Below are 6000 nucleotides of genomic sequence, written 5' to 3'. Positions count from 1 at the left end.
ACAGCGGTTGGTTTTCAACGACCCACTAAGGAAGATAACAACAATAAAATTCAAAACAGTAACAATTAATTGAATATTTGCTCAAAATCTGAAGTACCCGCCACAGGCTTGCCGAGGGAGGGCAGGAAAAGAGAGCGAACGCCTCTGTTTTGCAGCAGGCGTGGCGGGGCACACCAAGAAGGGTATGTCTCTTCATTCGCGTTTTGATGCTTTTGAAACATTTCAATTCACCTTTAAAAGGACTCTTCTTAAACGGTATTAATACATGTGTGGATTCTTCCCCTATATGGCTTGGGACCAAACTACCTTCTCCCATAAAAATGTCCCTGGGTTTTAAGATCTTCTGGAGAGGCGCTTCTCAGAAAAGACCACCTCAAGCGCCCCCCTGCCGCCCCTTTGCCTCTTAGCGCCCCCTGCAGCCCCCTTGCCTCTTAGCACCCCCCTATGCAATCCCACCGCCCCCAAGGGGGCGGTACTACCCACTTTGGAAACCTCTGCTCTAGAGAGAGGTGAGACTGGCACATCTGCCCTCTATCCTTGTTCTGGAGTCGCAGTAGAGGTGTGTTGCCAGGTGGGTGGATCTGGGGATTTGGCACAAGGCAGTAGGGCACAATCCTACGTGTATTTAGACAGAAAAAGTCCTACAATTCCCAGAATGCTGGGAATTGTAAGACTTTATTTCTGTCTAAACATGCATAGGGTTGTGCCCAAAGTCACCCAACCTCCATAGCAGGGAAAGTCCATCTGTCCCTGGTAAATCACTATCCTTACCTTATCCTTAATTTACTTTGTGGTGTGTGTGTGTGTGGAAATATTTTTGAGTGTCTTTTCGAAAAAGTGGAGTGTGCCCAAAACTTCCCTTCAATTTCTGCCCCCCCCCCCCGCCCCCAGCATTGCTACCTATTCAGATAGTAAATGTTGTGGAATGACTGTTTCTAGTTGCAGCTGTTCAATAAGATGTACAGCCAAATGCAGGAGATTAAATGTTCTGTTAAAACATTATTGAGTTCCAGAAGATTTAAGAGGATGGAGAGGCGGGAAAAAGGAGGGGAGGGGAATGCATTTTAAGGTGGCCAGTTATACATCACTCAAAAAACGAGGACGAAAGCAAAGGGACAGATTTGCATTACGTTTGTATTTGCCAATTTATATGGCTCGATGCAACTTTAGAAATAATTATTCCAATTTAGACAGAAATGAAGTACATCTCACCAGAGTGAGGAAAACTGACCAGGTAACCTGTCCAGGTGCTAACTGTGAATGAGCAACTTCAAGGCCTCCATCTCATGGTTATTTATCGTTAAACTGGACTTGGTCTCAACAGCCCGTCAAATAGAGGATTCCTTCAGAAAGAGGACTGTCCTCAGAAAAGCTAGACAAATGGCCATCCTCAGAATAATCACACACACACACAAATAGATTTTTAGAAGCCAGGGCTACCATAGATAAACAAATAAAGCAGACACTGACCTATTTCACACATAATGACAACCCAGAGTATCAGTTCGGTAGGGGTTGTCATTGAACCGTGTTCATTACATGTGAACCCTGCACAGTGGTCCAACTATGGGTTGCTATCCACGAACAACCCGGAGTTCACAAGCCAATAACAAAACATGGGATCTCTTCCTAGGCTGTTTGTGGTTAGCTAACCATAGTTAAAATATAGCGCAGTGTTAGCATGCAACAACAACCCATGATTTAACAACAACCCACAATTCAACAATTACCCATACTCTGGGTTGTCATTACGTGCGAACTATGCCAGTAACGGGCGGAGACCCTTCCACAACATATAGTCCAAGTCAAGTTTATTGTATTTAGCAACCAGCCATTATACAGCTTCACATAGATGTGTTACATTCATTCATTCATTCCTTCGGGTTCAGGCAGCGATAATTGTTTTGAGCACAAGGGTGTTAACAATGTCCCAGGTGTCCCTGTTTGTCACGTGTGAGATGGTGGAGAGTACTGAATCAAGCCCATCTGCTTACCAACTTCTGATAAGTGGTGTTTCATATATGCTCCCTGGAGGCCTGGAGCACACCAAGTAAGAGCCACATTCTTCCATACGTTTGGATTTTGCAAAAGGGTTTTGCCCCCACAGCACTAAATAAGCAGGCAGTTGACCAGGAGTGACACGGCACAAGTCCAGAGGCCCGAACGGCCTTTCCGGCTGATTATCGGTGCCTCGGACTGCTTGCAGGAGATGGGCGTCAGCCAATGGAGTCTGGTTATCTGAGTAGCAACGAAACAGCAATGTGCCCACGGGGGAGAAAAGGGCCTGGGGCTGGGGCGATAAAAGTCGGGAGGGGGTATGGAGTGGTCACTCAGAAGAGTCAGAGCGCCTGAGGGAGTCCCTGCCAAATCCTGAGAAGTAAAACAGATATAGGTTTGGAGAGACTTTGAGCCTTAACTAAAAGGGTTAGAGAGAGATGCTGAACATGATCATCTGTCCGGGGGGGGGGGGGATTCTACATGTCGTACTGAGGGCGTTCCATGTGCCCCCAGTGCGACCCCAAAGCGATCGTGTAGCTTGCCTGGCGAAGAGACGAGGAAGAGGCGTCCTTGCCGCCGCCTTCTTCCACTGAGGTCTCCGACCCGGCCGGCGAGGAGGGAGGTGGGCAGCGGCGGCGGCAAGGACATCTCTTCCTCGTCTCTTCGCCAGGCAAGCTACACGATCGCTTTGGGGTCGCACTGGGGGCGCATGGAACGCCCTCAGTACGACGTGTGGAATCCCCCAGGGATGCTTTAGGGTGGATTCCTGCATTGAGGGGGTTGGACTCGATGGCCTTGTAGGCCCCTTCCCAGGGCCAATCTACACCAAGCAGGATATAACACTTTAAAAACGGTATGAAAACGGTATATGTAATGTGTCCTGGGCCTGAACAGTTGTCATAACCATTAGAAACTGTTATAAGCAGTAGTGTAGAGTCTGCCCCACTCTGCTATTCTACAATTCTATGATTCTAGGTAGGATCGGGGGAGAATTTCATTCAGTGTGGAAATGGTTAAGAACTTATCAAATTTGCAAATCGATATGCAAATATTCTTTGCTATTTTTATTTGTCTGGATTTTGGGATGCAGGGCTCCAATCCAAAAACATGTACAAGAACTTTACATTGGGGGAAGGTGGGTACAGAATTGCATATATTACAATGTAAGCCTATGTGGCCGGGTGTTGCTGTTTTATTCTTTTACTATGTACAGCACCATGTACATTGATGGTGCTATCTAAATAATAATATATTAGAAGAATTACACAAACTGCATGCAAAATGTGTGCATTAGGCAAAAGTATGTACAAAAATGCATATAAATGATACAAGTGCATACAAAAATGTGTCCATTAGGAGGAACACATAGAAAAATGCGCACACATTTCAGTGGAGACTACTGATATATAGTTTGCTACTTCAATTGCATATTGGTTTTATTATATACACCGCTTGGAAGACCTTTCCTGATGGAAAAGTGGCATCATCATAGAACCATAAAATCATAGAATAGTAGAGTTGGAAGGGGCCTAAAAGGCCATCAAGTCCAACTCCCCGCTCAATGCAGGAATCCACCTTAAAGCATCCCTGACAGATGGTTGTCCAGCTGCATCATCGTCGTCGTCATCCTCCTCCAAAGAAACAGACCCTTCATTTTGGCTCAGCTGTATCCATAAGCTCTGGATTACATATAAATAAGCTTTAGGTTATATATAAATAAACTCTAGGTGTAGGGATGTGTATATTCTAGAGATTTCATTCAGGGATTTTCAGGGTTAGTTGATTTTCAACCTGAAAATAAATCCATCCTGCGGTTGGAGAAATTGCCAGTGGCAAGCTGAATTGTTGGATTTCAGTAGCAACCTTTAAAAAGAATTTTGGGAAGATACTGAATGTCCTCTTTTAGAAAACATGGAATCATAGAATTCGAGGGGCATTAGAGGCCATCTAGTCTAACCCCCTGTTTGATGCATGAAATCCAGAGTTCCAGCATCCCCAACTGATGACTCTCCAATCTCTGATTGAAGCTCTCCAGTCCCCTAAGCTAATTGGCTCCACTGTTGAGCTTTTCTTACCATTATGTTCTCCTAATGTTCAACCGAAATCTACCCTCCTATAATTTAAGCCATTTAGATATAGTCCTTTGATCTGGGGTAGCCTTCTTATGTGTGGCAGCCTTTCATGTATTTGAGGACTGCTATCATGCCCCCTTCTCTTCTCCAAGCGAAATATTCTTTTAGTTCCATCAACCTTTCCTCGCAGGACTTGTCCTTCATATGGCAGACCTCCTCTGAACCCATTTCTTCTTGAGTGCAGAAACCAGACCTGGACACAGTGGGCATCCTTAGAGACCACCGATCCCCTTCCCAGGACTACCGTTCCCAGCATTTCCCGAGGAAGAGGGGATTAGAGCTTTGTCCTATCATTGCAGATATGCCAAAGAAAGGCTCAGCTTAGTGCTCTGGAAGGCTCTCTCTCAGATGACTTTCCCACTAGCTCCAGCAGCACTGAACAAGAATCAACAGGCCTGATCCAAAGCAGGGGGTGCATCTCATGCAACCACTTTCTTGCAATTTTAAGTACTTGAAGCACTCTTCAAATACTTAAAAGGTTGTCACACAGAGGAGGGCCAGGATCTCTTCTCGATCCTCGCAGAGTGCAGGACATGGAATAACGGGCTCAAGTGACAGGAAGACAGATTCCCGCTGGACATCAGGTAGGGTGACCATATTTGGGAAACCAAAAAAGAGGACACCTAGTGTGTGTGTGTGGGGAAGCAGCTTTCTGAGTCCTGCAGAAAGTACGTTATTCCCCCGCCACCTTAAAGAACCCGATTGGAGTGGAGGAGGGGAAAGGATTTCATTCTGTACCACCACCACCCACTCCAATCGGGGCCTTTTCTATAATGTCCACGAATGACCCACTTTCCCCTTTAAGACCTCAATTGGAGCTCGGGTGGGGGAATGATGTGCCTCAAGAAAGCATGTCATTCCCTCCTGCCATGCTAATGGCAGCCTTAAAGGGGGAGGTGTGTCATTCCAGGACATTATTGAAAATTCTAGAAAATCCCCCGACACCATGGAAAGAACAAAAACCAGGACAAATCCGGGGAAATCCTGACAGTTGGTCACCCTACATCAGGAAAAACTTCCTGACGGTTAGAGCAGTACAACAATGGAACCAGTTACCTAGGGAGGTGGTGGGCTCTCCCACACTAGAGGCATCCAAGAGGCAGCTGGACAACCCTCTGTCAGGGATGCTTTAGGGTGGATTCCTGCATTGAGCAGGGGGTTGGACTCGATGGCCTTGTAGGCCCCTTCCAACTCTGCTATTCTATGATTCTATGAAGATGGAGTCCTAGGTCTTTGGGCTGCCTGTCTTCACACCCGGGAGGACGTAGTAGAAGCCAGGACCTCTCACTGAACAAGTGCTCCAGCTGGTTTTCCCTCCTCTTGGCCTTGCTGGGTGAGACCACCGACTCCATCATGGCTTCAGCCACAGGTATTTAGAAGATCACAACCATTCCAGCCTAGTTCCTAGAAGAGGGACTCCATCTCTGGACACGGAGGCCCTTAAAGCCAGTCATAGACTTATCCTGAACATAGGAAGGCCCCTAATACTGAGTCATAACATATGTCCACCTGGCTCAGTCTTGTTTACACTGGGAATGGAGAACCTCTGGCCAAGGAAGCCTTTCTGAGGTCCTTTGGATTCTGCAACTACCAAGAAAGGGTAATAACCAGGGGAGGCTGGTGGCTCTGACATCAGTAGGGCGGTGAATCCGCTCCGGGTTTAAGTCAGAACCAGTCAGAAGTCTAAAGGAGCTCTCCAAGGTGTGGGGAGCACCTTTAGAGTTCTGACTGGCTCACTGCCCCACTGACATCAGACCGACCGGCCTCTACTGGTAATAATGCAAACCAGTGTCCTAAATCTTTTTGTAGGAAGCACCCTAATTTCCATGAAACAAAGTCCCACTCAAGCCATCTGACTCACTTGGTGCCT

This window comes from Elgaria multicarinata, chromosome 20 (genome assembly GCF_023053635.1).
Source record: "Elgaria multicarinata webbii isolate HBS135686 ecotype San Diego chromosome 20, rElgMul1.1.pri, whole genome shotgun sequence".
In the NCBI taxonomy this organism is placed as follows: Eukaryota; Metazoa; Chordata; class Lepidosauria; order Squamata; family Anguidae; genus Elgaria; species Elgaria multicarinata.
Note: the sequence above shows the minus strand (reverse complement) of the source record.